Source organism: Anticarsia gemmatalis, chromosome 3 (assembly GCF_050436995.1).
Source record: "Anticarsia gemmatalis isolate Benzon Research Colony breed Stoneville strain chromosome 3, ilAntGemm2 primary, whole genome shotgun sequence".
In the NCBI taxonomy this organism is placed as follows: domain Eukaryota; kingdom Metazoa; phylum Arthropoda; class Insecta; order Lepidoptera; family Erebidae; genus Anticarsia; species Anticarsia gemmatalis.
In genome coordinates, this window is record NC_134747.1 from 2,889,696 (window position 1) to 2,912,892 (window position 23,197).

General features: G+C 33.7%; 1 protein-coding gene across 5 annotated transcripts in view; it reads right to left on the reverse strand.

The window, feature by feature from the left end:
- Positions 1 to 23,197, reverse strand: part of LOC142987211 (pseudouridylate synthase RPUSD2-like) — a 458,610-nt gene that overhangs the window by 314,390 nt on the left and 121,023 nt on the right. For 2 of the 5 annotated variants that reach the window (XM_076135828.1, XM_076135825.1), the window contains exon 1: positions 2,546 to 2,651. The exons of 2 other annotated variants lie outside the window; for them this stretch is intronic. The gene's annotated coding sequence lies outside the window, so the exon portion shown is untranslated. Of the gene's footprint in view, positions 1 to 2,545; positions 2,661 to 23,197 lie in introns of those variants that run through there. One more of the 5 variants, XM_076135830.1, reaches the window with a different exon arrangement.

The following is a 23,197-nucleotide window of genomic DNA, read 5'->3' on the forward strand; positions in this document are numbered from 1 at the left end:
CTGAAACTAGTACAAAATAATTTCCATATAATATCTTCATCGAAATATAATATTAGCTAAGCATTATAATTAATCTGCTCACCGTTATATCGTATTATATTGTGTGAGTACTTAGGAATGCTAACGTCTAAACCAAGTTGAGGTCACCTCATCTTACAGAGGTCAGTCACTTCGAAGGGATATTAATAAGTCAGAGGCTTAGCTGCTATCGTGGAATAAAGAGATTTGGAGGCTCAATTTCCATTTTATAATACATTTAATGAGTAATATTTTTGTGTTAGGTTTTTAACTAATGAAATAAACGCGATGATTTGCGACGTTCGGTGACAGTCGAGAGTTTGTTCTGTTTAAGGATTAAGGAAATACTACCAAATCATAATTGTAATCAAACATGAAGACAAAAGCTGTGAGCAGTCTGTATGTTTGTTCTTTTATACATATTATTATAATAAAATATATTTTCCTTAAAAAGAAAAAGAAATGTTTTATTTATACAGTTAATTCAAAAATAGTACGGCAACGTGTATTTCTCCTGTAGATTCAAAATATAAGACTTTCCTAAATGAAAAATCCCAGATTCAATTTTACCACAAACTTTTCACTACCTATTTACGAAAACAAGCGGCTCTTATTAAGACCCATACTACAAGTTTGCTCGACAAATAAAGTGCTAATTAAAATCACTTGAAATTCTCTTTACTCCGAGGAAATAAACGCCAGTGTTCTATAAACCCTGTACAGGCTTTTGTTCGGAAGATAATTTAATGAAAATGCAGGCCCCAAGTTTCCAGAGGTCTATAAAAAGGGGCCTTGAATACGAAATGTGAATAAAGTGGGGAAATATAATGATTTCGAGAGTGCCTCAGATCTAGACCGGGATTATCTATACGTTTTATTTTTTATATTCCAAGTATTTTAAGGTCAATAACTGCGTATTCTATTTGATAAATAAGACTATAAAGATTTACTTAAATGTTGAATATAGCCTGGCAATATGTTAGACGGATACCATGTATTATTTTTGATACTAGTCTCTCACAAAGGTGGAATCTTGGTATTTTTTAGTTGTAACTTGTACGTCTAACAATCTTTGTTATAATACTAAATGTTTACTATCTATTTCTTTTTCAAGAGCTCAAAAGCGTGTTATTCTCGAATGTCAAATGTAACAACATGTTTTGGTTGACATTTAAGTTAAAGCTTTTAATATCGATGTTAAAAAGAATTAAGACAACTAGATAATTAAGACGTCGTTATTAATTAGATAAATAAATATCTTTATTTGGCAAGTATTTGTCTGTAAATAAACCATTCTGGAAGTCATATCAGAATGAATAAAAATAGACTTTTCCAGACTAAAAAATTAGCTATATACATAGCAAATATCTATACGAAGCCTTGACCAAACTCAGACAGCTGTTTCTAATGATAGGGGTTGTATCCCATGGGGTTTTCGTTCACCCAATTAAAGGGTAAACTGACTAAGCAATGGTCGGCTCGAATTAATTATTGATATAAACTTGCCTGTATATTGTTTGTCTTAGCTTGTTTAATTTCTTTGTTGACATTGTACAGTACGTTCAATGTATAATAGTCTATGTTTGAAGACAATTTTTAACAAAAATAATAATTCTATGTTCTAAGAATAAGTCGTACGTTTCTAGAAATAAATCAGTTGTTAGTTTATATTATAGGTTGTTGTGAATAATAAATTACAGATAATAAGGTAACTAGTACTTATATTTTTATTGAAATTATTTGAGGTTAACTTAGATTATGAGATTATTTATATTAATAACAGTCTTAAAGATAGTGTTAAAAAAACAGTAAGATTTTATGCGATGCTACTACATCAACAAATAACTTTATTATTTAATATCAACTATGGAGCCATACTAAGTACTATAACTGAATATTATTGCATTTAGAATAGAATTCACAAACAAATTCCATAATTGGTCGCAAAACCAGTTACAAATAAAAAACTAGTTCTAATTTGATACAACACAAACTAGAGCCATCCTTACAAAATCTACTGAGTCTATACAATTACGAATAGTTTTTACAAATGACCTACTGAACAACAAAAGCAAATAAGTTGACGTGAACTTAGTCCCCTGAGATAATAAACGATTGTGAATGTCACCAACGTTCCACTGTCCTAAACTAACATCCATAACCTTTTCACTTTATGTTTTAAACATTTCGCTTACAACACTCGATGTACCATTAGGTTATCATCAAATTCAAATATAAGTAAAGAATAATAGTACTATAAGTGTATATCGACGATATTATCAATAACCGGCATATTTTTTAACGTATTGTTTTGAAAATTTCTGTTTTTTCTGATTTGGGGACGAAATGTTGATAATAAAGCGTTGTGTGGTTAAGAAGGCTGTATAAAACCGGCAATCAAAAGCCTATTTCCTCGAAAACATTAAAAACATACACATTTCAACAACCTAACCAATGTAAACAAAAATTGCGGGATTGATTTTACGGTTTATCGTTCACTGGGGTTTATAATAAGGGTTATACCAACCTTGTATTCGGGTTATATGCTTGAAACACAAAGACAAACACACAAACAGACACGTTCACGTCACAAACACGCGGTCGGTCGGGAAATCGGACGTGCGTCCGGGGCGAAGGCGTGTTGGGTACTGCTAGGGCGGGCGGCAGTGTTGCCAACCATCGCCACAATTATAATATATGTTTGAAAAAGCCTCGCTAGCATAGAGGTTGTATATCAAGCTGCAAAGTATAAGTTGTTATTTTCTAAAGTCGTTTGATGTGAGGTCAATGAACTAGTATTGTTTATGGTAAACAATATAACTTGTAATATCTTGAAACTAATAACAGGAGCTTTTGAATACGAAATGGAATAAGTTCTTACTTTGATGAAATAGTTCTGATTTAGTATACTTTGAATGGTTCCTTAAGCTTTCTGGACAAAAGATGTAATGTTGAATGTAAATTCTAAAGTAAAATGAAAACTAATTTAGTGACAAAGTGCTTACATACAATTTTGTTCAAAACGATTTCTATTCTGAATTTAATATAAAAGATTAACATTGGCATACGTATAGAATTAATAGAATCACATCCTAACAATGTGAGAAAAGTCAATTCAAACAATGACATCATAAAATCACATTACTAATTACAAAAATATATATTTCTATGGCATAATATTATACACTTCTACACAACTATGAACATTAGCTAGTAAACAAAAGTGGGGAAATTCTCCCCATAACCGGTGGAATCTCCCACATACTAGCAACACTGTAGGGCGGGCGGGCGTCGTGACGAAAAGCGGTAAATGTTCTACGTATATTAGTATTCGATTTGGGAATTTGAGGTTCTACCCGACCGCTTCATAACACCGCGTGGTGATTCCGTAATGGATTGGATTAAATCATTTCTTTGTTTAGTAACGCGATTGAATCGGGGTTTATGTTGAACGTCTAAGTTTTTGGGTATTTTTTTCGGATACGGAAGTCAAGTATGTTGTGAAATGATAGGCTTTTTTGAGGTTGATTTTAGTTTCTGTGTTCCGTTTAATGCTTTTTACAGTAGTTAAGAGTGGAATCAAGATTATATTCCAGTAGTAAATAATAACATTAAGGTTTTATATTTAGAAGTTCTTATAAGTTGAGAATTTGGAATAACTCTCAGATATGAAAATAATATGAGTATCTCTATAACGACTATACTAAGCATTTCATTTCAAACGAAAAGCATAATAAATAAAAATCATTCTATACTCACTTATTGCGTTTTTGGAAAAAAAACTATTTAGAATATTTTATTATGTTAATCTATACATCCAACATGAACATTTTTAAGGTAAAAACAATCTTAAGAAATAACTTGCAAAATAAACTTCATCCTATCCCTCCCAATCTATCCCCAAAGGCTCTATGACCCCTTAAATTCAATCCCATAGAAAAAGCGAACATTCTTATCAATATAGGATGCGTTACTCATCTCTATACACCCTCAAACTGCTCCAGCGTGATGTTATCGCTACACGCAACGAAGTAATAAAAATTGATGGACGGCCACAATTACACCGTTTGTGGTTACTATACACTTTCAACGGTGTGAATTATGCCATGAAAGTTTTGCGGTGGAAAATGGGTTATTTATATTTTTTATATTAACTCATTGTGGGGACTTCCATGACTTTTAGAATGCTGTGGTATCTTAAGTTTCTAAACTAAAGGAATTTCTTTTCTCTTGATTTAAATTGGTTTTCTAAAGCGCTAATCATGATAATTATGTAGTAAATCTTCAGAAAAATACATTTGATAAAGTTACCAAATAGTCCTGTTTTAATCGGAAATCATGTTGTTACACGTTACGCATCGGTATTCAATAAAATAACTTTATTTCAAATACATACACATACTAATAATTTGCCGCGACAAGAACAAATAAAAAACATAAGTAACAGCGCTTTCCGTAGAGCGTCGAGTTACTTTGTAAAGTTAATTAAAAATTAAAAAATTAAATTAGTACACAAATTTGATCCTCGAAAGAAGGTACTGAACCGTAAATTTGTAAAGAAACTATCATTACCCGAAGACCTAATACCACACTCAAACTGGAATCATCACTCAAAAATAACAGATTCCATTCATAACCAAGTTGAGTGCGGTCCCTAGTCAATTGCACTCGTAAATGTACCGCAAGTTGCAGTTACTGCACACGACTCCCGGGAATGATGCACAGATAGTAGGTACTTTGTTTGATTATATCTAGTTGTATTAAAATAGTTATTTGTGTTATAACGATACGGCCCAATCCACAATTGGCCAGCGTGGTAGACTCAAGGCCTAACCCATCCCTCATTACGGGAGGAGACCCTTGCCCAGCAGTGGGACATTAGTGGATTAAATTTATTACATATTTATAACGGTACGGTAAGGTATAGATAGAACGTAAGGCGCGGCCGGCAGAAGTACCTAAGCATAATCCAGAATTTAATACATCAATGACAAGCATGTGCAGCTAACGGTAAACAGTTAGATAAAGCTACTTTACATTTGGAAATACAAAGTATTGTATAACAGCATAACGTGGATAAATGGTGCACGCCAAGGCTCTGTACTAAGTTGTTCGACAATAGCTACATCAAAAAAATGCCAAGATTGAATGTGGATTTTGAGGTAAATCACTTTTATAGAGGTTTCGAGGGAGCATTCACAAATACCATGTTTTTCCATGTATGGGCTATCTAAAGGTAGTTATATACTCAACTAGGATCAGCTAAGTAAGCGAGGTCTAGTAAAACGTACGGTAGAACGGGGTTACTTTTGAATACAGGGGTTACTTTAAAATGGAAAAAAATAGGCATGTTAAAGGTCAGCACTCTATTTGAAATGCTATAATTATATTCATAACGATATTTAGTACCAAGAACCAGAAAACCGATCTCGTCGCTAGCTATTTATGCGAACAATTTACGTATTTCTATAATCAAATTCATCCCAAATTTTCCTAAAGTAACCCCATTCTACGGTAACACATTTCTTAGCGTACCAAACAATCCATGCTAAGCAATTTTAAACACAAGCCAAACCTTTCATCGCTCCTAGATGTCCAATTTTAAATAAAGCTATTCGACAATCCCTTACAAAATGAAGTGATAAATAACATCTTTTTAATGTAATCAACTTTACAATGGAAAGTTGGGAGAGTGCGGGATCTTGTCGCGACACGTCCAAAACTTTTAGTTTCCTGAAACATGGCGGCTCTTTGTGAAGAAAAGAAAGACATGCCATTCTGTTAATTAATGTTTTATTTTAATGTTTAAACTTTTACTTTTTATATTTACTGCTCTTAATTCTCTGAGAGGATTGTTAAGTAATTGTTGTTTCTTGTTAAGTATTAATTATGTTAGAAAAAAAAATGTTGGGAGTTCTATGCTATAAACCTAATACAAATCCGCAGGTTATAAAATCACATGTAATCCTGGTACAAGAAGCAATTTTATTTGAGTATTTTTATAACTGATTTAGCTAAAGTGAAAATTGCTTGTATAATATTACTTAGTACTAAAGCTTTTTAATCGTAGCCTATGTCAATGCTGTGCAAAAAGTTTTTTCGTGGGCTTGTCGTTAGTTCCACTGACCCTGGCCGCTGTCTTTCTCCGGTGTCACTCCAAAAACTTATCATAAAAATAAGAAGAACAAAAACATACACATAAATAAAAAGAGCACCCTGTACAGTAATACTTCGATCAGATTTGTTTCTTATTATTCTTGTTATATCTTTATCGGTTGAAGAAAGTCACTTAATCACCACAGGTATGTATTAAAAGACTACTACCCTAAAATGGCGTTTTGCCAAGTGAAATTGCCAAGCAAAGCCCGAGTGCATTCATCTTAGTGTAATACCAACCACACTTCGTTGCTTCCATTTAATAGTTTTGTTGTAAGCCTTTGATATTTGTATCAACCTGTAGTTTGTGTACAGGTTGTTTGAATTTTTTTGTTTTTAAGTATTACAGTATTTGTATTTTGTGGATACTTGTATCAAAATAAACAAGTATACATATATAATATTATAATGCAACGGGTCTTATACGCGATTGAAAATTTAAAGGTTTGGATACCTTATTTGCTGCCCGACGTTTCGATCGCATTACAACGAATTTAATACTTTAAATTTTCAATCGCGTATAAGACCCGTTGCATTATAATATTATGTGTACTAGTCGCGAGAGTTTAAAAAGTATACATATATAAAATCACGCCTTCACGTAAGATAAGACAAATAATACATGTAATAGAATATGTTAGTAGTTAATGTAATACACAACGTATCAGAAAATAATATACAGATATGTTCATAAAATGGTATCTGACAGTATAAAAAGCAATTACAACTACTAAATTTACCAAAATATTCATAGATTAAAGACCGATTTCACAAATTCTGGATAAGTATCAAAAAGCTTGGTAAAATTGATGGTTGTTTTTTCATACATTTGCTGTCACTTTACATAGCAGAAGATTATCTGACACCCATTCATGACCCGTGCATTTGGCCCTTTTTCTCCTTTTAAAATGCGCTAACTCTGTCTTTTGTACAGCTGTGACAAACAGTTGGTATTAGGAACTAGAGACGTTTCGTACAAACTTCGCTGCACGCTATGTCACTTGAGTCCTTGTTGCTTGTCGTGTATGCTACTTAATCTGCCAAGATTACTTTATTCTAACCAAACTTAGCGTTAAAATTGTGAGCACTAAAAACCGTGCTTTTTAAGTTTCTTTGGTTTTGTATTCTGAATAAAAGGGTGAAATTTTGGGTGAGTAAATAATTATATAATTTAAACAAAGACAATTAAATCGCAATCTTCAAAGGTACCGAAGTGTTTTTCAGTTTTGGAGTCACAACTTTGACTTCTGATGCAATAGATATAGAAACGAAAATTATAATAATTTTGTTTACTTATATTAATATTTACCATAACCATTAGTTCATTGTTTCATGAAAATTAACTAAAATAGTTATTAGTTTACTCAAAAACTTTGATAATATTACTTTTAAAATGTAGTAAGAAATTATTCAAATAGTAGTACGGTCAAAACGACTTCACCCGTTTTCAAACGAATTCTTCTAACCGAGTTTTTCCAACCGTCATGTCCGCACTAATACCTCGTAATCTAAAAGTTGCAAGATAAAAAACTAATAAGCGAAGCAAAATCGAGGAGCATTCAAGTACTCGAGTGTCCGGGAATTCAAAATGAGTCGGAAAAAAGCAAGATCCAAAGTTATTCGTGAACTTCGAAAGACCATCTTTCCTGTTTTGTGGGAATTAAATTTCTTATTGATTCGAACGAACTGGTGTTGTGTTTATTACGTTTTATTTCTTTTAAAAGGTGTTTTGTGTTGCCACAGATTACTTTCTGTTTTCCTTTGTTAAATAGAAAAAGAAATTGAAAAAAAAATATTTTTGAAGATGATTTCGATATTACGGGTCTTTTTCTGGTTTTATGAGAAGAATAAATATGAGTCGGTGTTCAAAATTAAAAAGTAAATCAAAGCGTAAAGTCCACCTGAATGTAAGACATCGGATTTATCATAAGATTTTTGAAAGCGTCCATAAAGATATTGAAAGGAAGTATATTCACGACCAAAACAAAACAAGAAAATTGTGTTTGAAAAAAAATATCCAGAATCACTTCGCATCCGCATATACCAATATTCATGTTTTATAAAAAAACTCCAAAGTCCAGTTATAAAGCATCTTATGCGCAGCGTTTACCTTTCAAAATTTGCATCAAAATTCACAGCTGAAATTTACCATAAGATCAGCGGTCATTCACCCGAGATTATTTAACCGCCCATCGATTCGACCCTTTAAACAAGCACCTTAATCTAAACAGTTTGGAGTCCATAAATTAATGGAAGCTATCCCTTTCTAGATCGTCGTCATTATTGAAAACGTTCTGCTATTGACAGTCGCTTTAAATTTCTAAATGTTGATAGGTTCGGGTTTGCATTAGGAGCTAATAACTTCCCCTGAAATGGCGACCGGCCGTCTTAAAAGGATATTGGGATAGGACCCTTAATATTTGATTTTATTACCTGTCTCCTCCCAGGATCAGTTGGGATGGTGGCTAATGTTACCAATTTTAGTACGTGTAGCAAGTATTTTTTAGTATCTTTGAGATGGTCCCTTATTCCCTGTGGTAAAGTATGTGACTATGTTTGTAATGAAATACTCGTTGTCCATGACTTGTTTTTGGACCAAACTTCGTAACCACATTTTGTCCATTTTATTTTTAGCGTGAACGTGGATCCAATTAAGTCACGTACTATTTTCTATCGTATCATAGAAAGTGTTATTAAATTAAATTAAATTAAATTAAATAATCATTTATTTCAGGCAAATCACCCATATTTTTGTTTACATAATATAAAGATATTACATGGATATACATAACTATTAACTAACTTATTTAAAATTATATTATTATTATGGCACATATTATTAATTAATTGGTAACATTGTATCTATTAACGTTATTAATTAGTATTTGTTACAACTATTTTTTATAATTATATATTTTTGGTATAAGTTTGTATTAGTACGACATATATTATAACTATAACTATAATTATCTTATATTTAGGTAAAGAATGTTATTTAGTATAGTTATAGTTAATATGTCCGTATACGAATATCCAAGGAGAGGAGCCTGCTCCATTCCAACTATTATCTATTCTGGTCATCCATCCATATATTGGCTTGATCTTATGTTGCTTATCTCATGGACCATATTAACACAAAAAATGAATGGTTTTTATATTCATAACTGATAAAACTTTGAGCCAAAAATGAAAACACTTAAAACTTCTTACTTTCTAGACACAAAGCTGATTTTATTTTCCAAATCGATCCAAATACTTTTCTATTAAAGTGTATTTTCGGCAAAATTCTTCAACAAACTATCGCTAAGTTAAACATCACTTCGCCGTAGAAGCGCTCAAAGTAATCCGAACTTAGCTTTTATTTCTGTCTGATAATCTCAATTAAAAAGTTTTAGTCCCACTGATCTCGGATAAGCACTTAAATTAATAATACCTTCTTAGTTTTAACTTCGAGTAACGGATACATGGGAAAGTTGCTTCTCTTCTTGGAAAATGAAAGGGACTTCATAAGGAAAACATGTTATATCTACTTTAGTATTATCAAAGGACTTGCTGGTCAAAAGGTCAGGTTCAATGTTTATTATACGTATTAGTCCTAAATACGATTCCAAGAAATATTTTGGGGATATTACTGGAAGGTTCTACGAAACAGTTTTGCTAGACACTGATAATTTATAAAAATAAAGCTTATATGATAACATAATATAATGATTTTTATAAATAAATTAATCTCTCATTTTCAGTCAAAGGGTTCAGAAGAAATTTCAAGAATTACTCAAAATTTGTAATAACAATTCGTTCGTTTCCTCGTTTTCCATGTTCTATCTACTTTATTACCAGTTATATATGTACATAATATATGTACGTACATCTCTCTGGTACAATACTCAAAATCATGCGGAAATCAACACCAAATAAAAATAAAATCTACAAAATACTACATTCAGATTGTGTCAGGCCACCCAAACACCAGACAGTGAACGCCAAATACCTCGGAAAAACTGGGCCGAATCGTCTCGACTCCTTCAGTTTAAAATAACAGACAATACAGATAACATCTTATAGAAGGGCTCACTGTTTACTGTTTGTTCCCTTTTGTTTGGAAATTGCGCAACCGTAACTTGTTGTAGAAAAACAGTGACCTCTATAGGAGTTTCAAAGTACTAATTTACTACGCTTTACGGAAAATCTTGCATCTTTTGATACTATTTCTTTGATGAGACGTTTTCGAGATGGCGAATAATTAGTCTCAGTATTATTGCTAGAAATAGCTAGTGGATTTTTTTTACCATAATCTCTTGAATTCTAGGGGAGCTAGCACAATTGCTGGCTAAGCAGATACCCTATTTTGTTTGCGAATTCATGAAAATCTAGGATTACTTATAACAAACTGATGTAAATTTAGTTATCGTAAGGACTATCAAAAGTATCGACCATTGCACTAACCCCCGGCTCCTGAGGTACATTTAACGATAGTTTATCTATTCAATAGCGTTTAAGCTCATATAAAAATGACAATTTGAATAGATAAACTAACGCTAAATGTGCTTAAGAAACCGGGCACAGGTGATTTGGTTTTGATTCCACAGATTCCACTTTAAAACATTCAAATGGCGCGAGTCTAACAGGGTCTATTTTTATTCCAGTTAAGAATGCTACTGGGGAAAGTAGAATTTCCTCGTCAACTATAGTGAAAACCGTCAAAAGTTTCGATAAGATCTTATAAAAGGGCCGAAGCGTTTCGGACGGAGTGCAATAGACATTTATTGAAATTATGTTTCTATCGGCGAAGCGATCGCTGGACCTTTTCAAAGGGATGGAATTTAATGAGCGGACGAAGAAAGTATTTTATGAACGTTTTATTTTATATTCATAGTTTTTCTAACAGGGAAAGGGTGGTGAGGGTGAAATGTATCAACAGTTAGTTTGAAAAAGGCGTTATTACAATTAATAGGATAACGTATTTTAGTGAAATTCGTTCATCCTATTTTTTTTAACGTTTTCTGGCCATGAAATGTGAATCATGGTATAAGTAGACACTAAAAAATTAAACAGCTATCTAAAAAAATTAATCAAAGGTATGAATAAAGATTTTAGTAACTTTAGTGCATTAATGCGTTAGCAGAGCTTTACTTAGCCAGATATCATAAGATATTAAAAAGTTATTAAGAAATCATATAAATTCTGCAAAGCCGTATTTATTCCTATGAAAAGTATGTACCCCCGGTTAAACGCTTTTCAGATTGGAAGAAACCCTCTAAATACAAACTTTAACCAACGGTCAATCAACCTTTTGCTATACAGAACATTGTATCACCAGATTGACAATCGTTCAACGTACTATTGAGTATAATTTGTAACCCTATTAATTATGCGAGCAACGAATAATGAAAATAGACGAACGTTTTGTCCGCAGTGATTGATGAATGTGATGTGTCTTGTTGATTCAAATGGCAGTGTGACTGTGATCTTGATCTATTGGTTTAAATTCTACAGTAGTCGTACAGATTTTTGACTGCCTCCGTGGCACAGTGGTTAAGGTTACCACGCCACTACCATTACGTTATAAATAACTGTTTCGGGTCTTGTTGTGCTATGTGACCGTTGTTTGTATGTTTGTAAAAGTTCCCGCGACACAAGAGCAATTCTTAGTGCGGGAGTCTTTTAAAAAAAACGCGGAAACGAGAAACGATATCCGGCAGGAGATCGTCACCCTTTTACTATTTGCCATTTCATCAACTAAGTGTCAACCAATTTGCTTTCACAGTCCGTGCCCTCAAGGAGCTCGTGGCTTAGATAAAAACAGCGTGGATCGATCTCTAAAATTAAGCTACGCTCGCCGTGCTTGTTCTTTGGATGGGTGACCATCTTATACATATCGAGCTAATCCTTGTTTTGGAAAGCAAATAGTAGCAAATGAGCTACTCAAAACGGGACAAAGATAAAGGTAATATAGTTTTTAACAATAAACCGCAGTCTTATCCAGGGGTAGAAGCTAGTTTCTCATAATACAGGGTTAGTTTGCCATAGTTCAAATGTTAGATTAAGAAACTTCACACACCTTGAAGAACTGTGTATAAAACTTTGAGCTAAGCAGCAAAGTTAGAGCTTACTTTCTCCCAATGTTTTTCTTCAACGTTCAAAGCGAGTAAAATTTCTAATACACACATAACTTTGAAAAGTCAAACGTGTGTTCTAGATTTTAGTGAAACATTTTCAACGAGAGTTTAATAGATAATAATGGATAGAGAAATTCACGGTAAGAGTAAAAACTCGTGTTTGATTCTCATTTACTTTGCATATTTAGTTTTCTTTACAGATTTTATATTATATGTATGGTTGGTGATTAGAATAGTGTTCAAGTTATGCAAACCAACCAAATGATTTTGACATGGCATCTTATCTTATAACTACTGGAACTCATTATTAATGCCCGATACCAGGTAGTGGTCTCCCATCCATAGGATGTTGACGCTTGGTTCCTTAACCTACGGATTATATACTGACAGGCCCCGTAAATTGGTTATAGGCGCCTCAAGACGCGTATGATTCTGTTATCTACATTCAGTATTATAAATATGTTTTTGTCTAATAAAAATCTAATGCAAGAATGGTTTCTAAAATAATAAACATAAGAACCTCACAGTATATTATTACAACAATTTCAATGCAAACATTTCGTTTCGATCGCTAAATCTATATAAAATTTAGTATCAATAAAGGGGAAACTATTTACGGAATCCAATGACATTTGAAATGTCTTATTTAAGCAGTATTGAGTGATCAAAGCACGCGACTCATTGAACTAGCTTTCATTGAAGAAGCACTAGTCTCTGATCAGATGTAAGTTAGTGGTATTCCCTACTTAGAGTATCAAAGGATATGTAGAACTTCAGTTTAGTTTATTGCTATCTTTGGATAGAGTTGGTTCGTTTAGGGACTGTAAGATCTTGTGCTATTATTGCTTTGGCACATTTGGACACAAAAGTGTGATTGAAAAAGTGTACCTAGATAGGAAGCATAATAAGAAGCTACCTAGATTTGTCAGTTGTGATTTCATTTGCGTCATGATAGATTCACAACACACATATTATTATTGAAATAATTTGACAAAGACTATCAGCTAAAATCTTTTCTGAACACAATAAAAATTACTACGACAGAGAAGTACATGAAATTCTTATACGGTTAAGTTTTGGATTGGGTGCTCAAGAGATGATCATCGCAAGGGAAGATGGCAGGATGATCGAAATACATTTGAGTAGTACTTACTGGTCGGAGTTTGCGACCGATAGGGAAATTTTTATAGAAAGGAGGAAGTCCTTTGTGCAGTATTGAAACACTCAACCAGACTAAAGAAAAAAGTTTTTAAGAGTCGGAATGATATAATTTTTAAAGTACGCTTTTCGTCGCCACATAAGCGCCATCACAACAGAACCCGATAGTGACTCACATTATAAATAAGAAGCCATTAAAACTATTTTAATTAGCTTACGTCACGAGACATAAACACAACACGACTAAAACAATGTCTTGTAAAATATTTCAAGCAGGAATCGAACCGGTGCCAATAGGTGCGCATGCCAACTCGGTCGCATAGCAAATTAAATTAAATGAAAGGTAAACAAAAGTGATATGTTTATTCATTATTAAGTAATTGAGACAAATGTTTGGAGGTGATTTTCAGTCGTTAATTTATTCATGTTTGGCATGAGACTGTGATTTTCGTTTGGTTGCGAAACTATGCTATTTTTGTCTATTCCGTATTGGAAAAATACTCTTATGCATATAAATGCTTTCATGGTTAAACAGATTTTATTGCATTTTAGCACGGAGACAAGAGACTTCATGCGTAGGCTACTTTTAAATAATCTTCTAGACTACTGAATTAAAAGGTTAAACTTTAAATATACGCATCAAAAAAGTCTTCACGTAAGGTGCTGAAATAGAATATTTAACTAATACTATGAACGTACGAAACCACGCAACTCAACTGGTATATGAATATATAGGCAAAATCTGCAGCATAGCTTATCGTAGTCACTGCGCAACTGCGTGCAGTGGTCGTTTTTGTTATCAACATCTGCACTGGACTTGATTTTACTAGAAATTGTTTTCCAGTTTCCAGATTTTTGAACATCCCGGAAAATCGTCACAAAAATTTTGAACGTTTTGAAAAATATCACAAACTGCGTCACGTAACGACTCGGAAAACTAATGAACAAATAACTGTAACTAATGCAACAAAGATTTTTTGAGTTCAATAATAAAATAAAATTAGTCTTTTTGGTTGAAGAAAGCCAAGACCTCGCTAAATTGTAACAAAAAGCCATCTGTCGCGCGATTCTCTACAGTCGAATGTCAAAAGATTGACATTTAAAATGTACTGCCAAAATAGTTCCTACGACGCCCATTATCTGATCGATTTTCATACAAAATTTCTCGATGTCAAGTCGATTGACGGTAGTCTATAGTAGTAGAGAATCGAGCTACGGTACCGGTAAGGTTGTTAAAAAGTTTACTCATTAATATCGACTCATTACAACCTTCCCAAACAAACAAGGTTCTAATTAACAAACAAATGAAAACCAATATAAATATGTACTCAATAAAATAAGAATAATTTAAAAAGATGGTGTGTGGATTCAAATTATGGAGATCGTTTATCAGGTCCCGTTCAAACACAAACCCTTGGCGATGGGACCGGCCGATAGCGGTGTCAATGAATAATTCGGACACAGATTTTTTTTGCTTCATACTTGCGTAATTTGGTAGACCGATTATGAAACTCTAATCTCCAATTTTACAGATTCCCAGGTCGGAGAAAGTGCTATTGTTGTTTTCTAAAATATTTTAGATCACTCTCAACCGCAGTCCAGAGTTTGGTAACGTGTCCGATGTCTGACAACAGGCTCGCCCTCCATTACTCGAGACTCTCTATCTCTCTCTTCCATGCTTTGAATCCCTTATGTTAGTGGGGTCAGCCTTCCTGATCTTATTCCTCCACTTTGCTCTGTCGTGGACGGCGTCTTCTTCCTCTATTTCATGAGACTAATCCATACTTTAATATTATAAATGCGAAAGTAACTCTGTCTGTCTGTCTGTCTGATACTCAATCACGCCTAAACTACTGAACCGATTTGCATGAAATTTGGTATGGATATATTTTGATATCCGAGAGAAGACATAGGCTATATATCATCACACTATTACCAAAAGGAGCAGAGTACCAGTAAAAAATAATACAAACACGGGAACAATTTCACCCATTCCCTCTTATTGGACGCAAGCGAAGTTGCGCGGGTCAGCTAGTATTGTATAATGGCGAAACGTTGGTGTATTTCATACTCCTCTGCCTTTACCTCCTATATTTGTGTATAACAGACGTGATATTATGTACCTATGTATAATTATGAATTATAATGAAGATAATTTCCAAATAACATTTTACACAACGCAAAACATATTTAATCGAAAACAAAGAGTAAATATTTGAAATAATATTGTTTACTTTATCTTTCAATATGTTTTAATATTTATAATGGAGTATTAATTAGTACTGTGGAAATTCATTGGTTGAACGTTTTTCAGGTGTAATCAACCGTGGGATACTCGAGTTACCGTTATTTGATAAAGAGACGCTCATTAATAGTTAAAACTTAATATTTTCGTATAAATGGACATTTATTATTCACAAAGTAAACCTTATGAGGCATGTTAACGTAAATGTATGACATTTTATGTTTAAGTCGCTTAAATAATTTTATATTCATGTACGTTTTGAAATGCTTTTTGTGAAAGTAATCTGCTTAAACATTACATAAGCGTTCATATTTTATACTTAACAAATATTTAAAGCTATACCACATTATAAAGAAGCTTACTTTGTACATAGTATAATTATAAAGACAGTCATTTCAGTAACAATAGAAAAGTACTATATTTGAATAATTTTCATGTAATTGATTAAAGTTTACTTTTCTATGTTTATTTGCATTTCTTTAAGATAAGTATTGTCTTTTTACCGATTGAAACAAAATTTGGTATTGTAGCAATTTATACCTGAGATGAATCGATTTATTAAAAACATAGCGTCTCATCCGATTTCGCTCAGTTTAACTTAAACAAAGTATCTATACACTTAACCATTCGCGAGAATCGCTCTATCTCTTAAGAAAAACCGTATAAATCCGGCCAGTTATTTTTCTGTTTGTTTCGAATAGACACACAGACGCATCGAGGGTACTTTGTATTATGATGTAACAAGAAATATGGCGCTCCAGCCAAATGTTAGTAGGTAATAGTTATTATTTAACGAAAAGTTCATCATCAGATTAAATCTGCCGACATTACAATGTGCGTCGGCGTCGCCACTCTATCATGTTGAGATAAATCTTAACAAAAAGACGATGAGCATGCTTCCTTATTTTATTACTACTAATAGCCCTGACGGCAATATAAATTATAATGTGAATACTCTTGAGTATGAACATTGTATCGCAAACAATTCAATGCCTAGGATCAGATTTTTTCTTACAACTGTATTGTCTGTATTATCTACACATACATATGTATTTACAAAGATCTCCTAGCACAGTAACAGGACATAGAGATTCTCTAAACCACTGCGTAAATATGCAGCCTTAACTGATTCTACCGAACTTTTAAATGAGGCCTACTAAGTCTTTGTGTAGTGCTTCTAAGCTGCTGCAATAGATAAAGATGTAACTATTCCTTTTCATCATCACAAAAACTTGATATTTTTTTATTCTCTAAGTGATCTATTTACATGTTGTCCAACATAAAGCGACAAACTACATACAATACTATGAGACGCAATATGTCTAATTACGACAAACTGTCAGCTATATGTTTTGATCGTATTTGTCGCGTATGCAACGTTAAGTCGTATTACAGAGAATACTATTGCCATCTACCGGACACTTTCATAACACCTGTATGTTCCAATACAACTGGCAGCTACGTCTCAATTAATTTAGATCAGTAGAACATAATATTGCGTAACATTATCCGTTATGACGTCAAGGTAAGTTGGATCGCGTCACACATGTAATGTTACATTCCCTCCGTAGAACATAACGGTGTACAGAGAATATTACACTGTCATTTTCAACTAGATATTTTCCAACCTGTAAAGGTAGGTCTACGTTAGAAAAGCCAAGCATAGGAGGAATATGAGCGGAGCAGAGCCGAATACTTTCGGAACACCAACCGAAACTAAAAGCAGCGTCAGAAGCTCTCTCATTCGAGGTATACCTAGCAGTCCACACTACACAAATTTGCGTTCAGATTGTGCTCCATTCGTGCTCGACTTCAAAAGCGTGGACCCACCTGTAAGTTTCAAATACACCAGACACTAACGTCTCAATTAATTCAGAGCACTAACATTCAATATTGAATAACAGTGTCGTTTGTGCCACAAATCTTTCAACAAATAATAAAGTGGGATCCGACGGAGCGTTCCCGTTGCGGTCCCGTCATTCGACCTCTTTCATTAGCAGCCGATAGACGATCGCACAACAAAGACTATTATAATTAGATCTTGGCAAACTGCTTGGTTCACATTCAATTTATTATCGAACAAGCGACCGAATGTGTTTGTGTTTCGCGGTTATGTGTATGCATTTGATGCTTGTGTTACAGTTAACGATTTTAAACTCTCGCGACTTGTACACCAGTACTAAGTGTGTTTCAGTTTTCGTAAACGGTTGGTGGAAATCTTATATATTTAGTCATTGTCTGGCACTTTTGAAATTGACAACCTCCGTGGTGCAGTGGTTAAGGTGGTCGCCGTGCCACTACCTTTGCGTCGGGAGCTCGTGGGTTAGATTCCCAAACGGAATATTTGTTTGGCACTTCCTTAGCATAACTACTAACTAACTCTTAGACAAAGAGTTAAATGTTATTAGGAGGCCTTTGAACCTCAACGCTGGATGCTGTATAGACAGCTGATAGCTGCTGAGGTAGAAAAAAACTAGACGAAGAGGAAATATAAGAGGCAGACGAGTAAGAGGCTGGAAGGTGTAGAAAGCATGAGAAAACACACTTAACTTTTGACATCTGCGGCCACAGATCACGATACATCATTGTTGTATAATTTTCACCGTGTTGGAATCTGGTCTATAATAAATATACTGTACTAATGTATTTTCTCTTTGCTACCTCACTATATTTTAGTACAATTTTCAATATAGACTGTCTCATATAAATTGGGTATTGACTTCATCATCCTAAACAAGAATACCCAACAATTAATACCGTTCAAATCGTTTAGTTTACGATTGAAGTAGTAACATAGCTCATATTTATCTGTTCAGTGACACAGTTTATTGGCTCGCTTCACGCTTAGAGCCGATGCGACAGAGATTTAGAATAAGATGACAAGATTCAAAAGGTGTTAATTGCCTGGTACCCGTAAATAATAGGGAATTACATTTTAAATGTCAAATTGTTGTATCAAGAATCCGGCGACTTGCTTAACACGAAAACCTAGTGATTAAAATGTTGGCAGGAGCGACAAGATCAAAAAAAAGAATTTCATAATTTTAAAAACAAAATTAAATAGTTAAGGCCCTGTGCAAGCTGCCTGATGATGCATCAACCAATGGTATACAAGACATAGATCACAATATAGGGTGTTAAGCAGACGGTGCCAACAAATGCCAACCTAAACCGGCGGTCCTGTATGACAAGATGTATGGATGTAAATGAGGCAATCGAAGTTTGTAAGGATCGTATCAAGTGGCGCTCTTTGGTCTTTACCTACCGACGTAATATTATGTAAAAATAAATAAAAAAACACTGTCCAGCGGACAAAATTGACAATTTAAACCATTTTCAGATCCCCTTGAACACACGCAAAAAAATCATCAAAATCGGTCCAGTCGTTTAAGAGAAGTTCAGTGACATACACACTTACAGAAGAATGTTTGTTGTTTGTTTGTCGTATGGTTAGTGGTCAATCTAGTGTCAAAGTTGTTCAAGCCGCCCAGAAGAATTATATATATAAAGATAAGTAAAAAATCCGATAAACGAAAAAGAAACCCAAAAAAAGAAATATAATTAACTGAAAATACCAAACCGCACAGTGTTATCGAAGGCCTAAGCGTACAAACCACTTATTAATATCCCCACTGGTCCAACATTGTGCCAAAAGGTTGGATTTATCGCAGTTGTTGTTCCGACGCGTACACTGTGCAGACCGCATGTTTGGAATCGTTTCATGTGGATATGGCATTGACCCTTTCATTGGAAAATGTTTGAAAATAGTTTTTGATTAATTTTCTCTATCAACGTACCTGTAATTAAGTCCCTCCCACATTAATATTTTACAAGTAATTTTGCTTCTGTACCAAAATTATTATCAACATTTTTAGTTTTCCTATTCTGATGAACTTCTCATCGTTAACCAAAGTATACGATATGCGAGTCGATTAACTAACAAGCCATGTTTCAAATAAGTCACTAAATGGTTCCTGTCAGGTCCTCTCATTAGCCCAATATTTCGTATTGACGAAAAATGCACTAGAGTAACTTTGAAAATCATAAGCAGTTGTATTTTATATGTATATTCCTAGTTGTACCATTAGCACTTTCCCCCGGGGTGACAACTGGGAATAAAAGAAGGAAGAAAATTCCCAGTTGTTACCCCGGGGTGACAGTGTATAGGGGGGCAACTGGGAACTTACCTTTTGGCAACCTGTAGAAACGTCAACTAAATAACTATGTCGTGAAACTCAATAACCACAAAGCGTTTAATACCACTAGATAAACCGCGCGGCATATTCAATACCCATTAGGCAATTGCACGCAATTCAATGTAGGTACATAAACGACTCAATTAAACGGTATTGATTATGACATTGAGCTGTCGCTGTAACACGCAAACGTCGCGTTTGTTTTATAGTGTTATGAATTATTCAGTAATGTTTTAGAGGTTTGGTGGTATTTGTAAGTTGGGGATGGAGTTCGATTTTAAAGTGGGGTAAATAAAATTTATTTGAGAATGGAGTTAATTTTTGAGTAAAATGTTGTGAAAAATTAGATTACTTGCAATTCATGCCGAATACAATATTACATAGAAAAATGCACCTCGCAGCTTGAAGCCAAAGATTTTCACGCTGCATAAATTAAGTTGTCGTGAGAAGCTACATTATTAAAAACATCAGACCATGGAGTGGTGTAAAATTCCATGAAAATTTCTTTTTAGATTGTTACTTTTCTCACATGAGAAAACCTTGTAATCGAATCTATAAAATACAGTTCAATGTTAGGACAGTATAAACCGAGGACAATACTGCAACTCTCTGCACCGTGAAATAACAGCGGCAAAATAACGGTCTCGATAAACGTCCAATATTAACAAATTGAAAACTGAAGCAAATATATCACTTACATCCTGCATTTAAAAGCAAATCACATGCAACCACTTACCTCCACAATCTCAAACATTTGGCATCAAAACCCACCATAACTCAATTCTTATCAAACGGCTAAGAATCTAGGTGTACCTACAAATGGAATGGACCACTTACGCACTATTTTCAGAGAATAATAAAAGGAAAACAAGGAAAAACAATTACCCATATAATAAACGACATATTGTATAAACATTTGTACGAAAAATGGCTTTAGTAAATGTTTTTGTAAGTATTTAACCGGTTGAGATGGCAGTGATTAATTTCCGTTTTCGTGTATTTCGGTTTCGTATGAGAAAAATGTTGCAGAATTGTTGAATGGGATTGCAGGAGTAATTTATCATAGCACTGAAGAATGATTAAAGAATTCATAGAAAATGGTAGTAAATATATATTTATTAAGTCTGCTTTATTAACCTAATATTATTTAGTGATCATTGGATTCAAGTGAAATGAAAATCAATGACAATCAACAAAACTACAAAATTTGTGGGTAGATAATTTTATATCTCCTTCCCATTCAATTGTTCGATGCGGGAAAACATCTAAAATGTAAAAAAAAAAACAATAGGAACGACAATGTGCTTCCTGCCGTTTTAAATCATAATATATGTAAAAGTACGTAGACTCCTATACCATAGTATTGTTTGACAATAAATTACTAACCAGAAGCTTTAATAATGTGATGATCTGATTGTAATTCCAAATTTTCATCAAAATTGCTTACATTTTGAATGCTTACGTAAAAGCATGCCGACTAAAACATATCTATCAAAATAAACACAAATCAGTCAATATCATCTGATAATTCCTCGGCGTCTCCAAAACTAGAGCCAAAATATCTTTCTAAAATGAACCTTAACTTCTAAGCAATAAAGACCATGGTATTTCGCGTCTGATGAGCTGATTACATACTCCAACCCTTCGTCTACAAATTAATTGTGTCTAATGAAACACACGCTCGAATACACGTTCATCACTAATCCATTGAAATAGATACTCATGTACCTTATGACTGTTGTAATAGGGTTCAAAATTGAGTGTCGAGTGTCTCGATGTACGCAAATATTTCGTAATGTATTTGCGGTGGATTTGTGCTGCGTTTAAACTGGTTGGGAAGTTGAACAAGTGGGATAACTAAACTGAAATGGTGATTATTGTAAAGTATTTAATAGAAATAACTTAGAAATAAGTATAAAATTCGTAATAAAATTACGTGTACTCAGTTACCCTAGACTTTGATATACTTATTACTTTTATGAAGACTAATATCTGTTAATCATCCAAGCTCTAGTGGTATACTTAAATTTGTAAAGTATACTTGTAAAGTTTAAAATAACTAATCACTAACATTTCAAGACACGGCTGCTACGGACACTAAAAACAAACTTACAATAATTGGTCTAATAAGCAAAGGTTAACGCAAAGTCAACATTCAATATTTTTAAATGTATATTTATCTGCAAAGCCCTATTTTATTAAATTACTAAGTATATTAACAACTCACATGCCCAAATAAAACAAATACATTGATAGACAAGTACCTAACTCGCCTCACGAGATGGTCTAAACGCAGCACAATGAAAACAGCAAGATTACATGTTTTAGAAACCTACATGAGGCATGTAGCCGGATGTTTAATATAGTGTTGAGAGTGTTACTGCTTGCTAAATATACTGGACACTCGTTTGTGTTCTTGATTAACAATAGCGTATGCTCTCAGTGATTGTGGAGCTGTTTCAATGCTGATGAAGTCGGAATTAGTGAATGTGTTTGAGGGCTCTTGTTCGGGGAATTTTGAGTTTAAAGTATAAAGTTGAAATACTTTTAGTTCACTTGGGTTAACGGACATACCCAATTATGTTTTGTAACCGTATGTAATTATCACATAGTGAAATACGTAGGACTGCAAAGTATGAGACAAGCGCAGGATCGTAAAAAAATGGTACAGAAGGGGAGGCTTATACTCAAAAGTAGGTTAAAACGGGCTGATTAGATAGAGAAAGACAGATTTATTATTTATTGAATGACGCATGACATGTAATGTTTCGTAAAGGGATAGCTTATTGAACAAAAATAAAGCTAAGGGATTTTTCGACAGGTTTTCTCTATCAAAACGTAAATGAAGAAGTTATTTGATGATGTACCGATCGTATTTACTACAAGCATCTGCCATCAAGGAGGCTTAGGTTATATATCCACATCGAAAGAAAAATATAATTAAATGATACAAAATAATTTTTGGGTCTAGTTATAAGTAGTTGTGCCTATAAATTAAACGGTGGTCTTTATAAATAATTATTTATCCACAAGACCACGACATACAAAATTCATTCTCAGTGCGTGGGTTATCTATACCAAATGTTACTGGAAAATTCCATCCAGGCTTTCTAACAACTACAATGGTAGCATAAATTCACGTCACTACAAAATAGGTACCAAAATACATGTCGCCTGACATTTTCGAAATACCCACATATTCCATTGTATTTCTGTTACCCTATTAGTGCTCGGGTTTATGTTAATATGAGGGACATAATCGTCCCAATTATATTGAGTAATGGGGGTCCAGATGGACCCGGAAT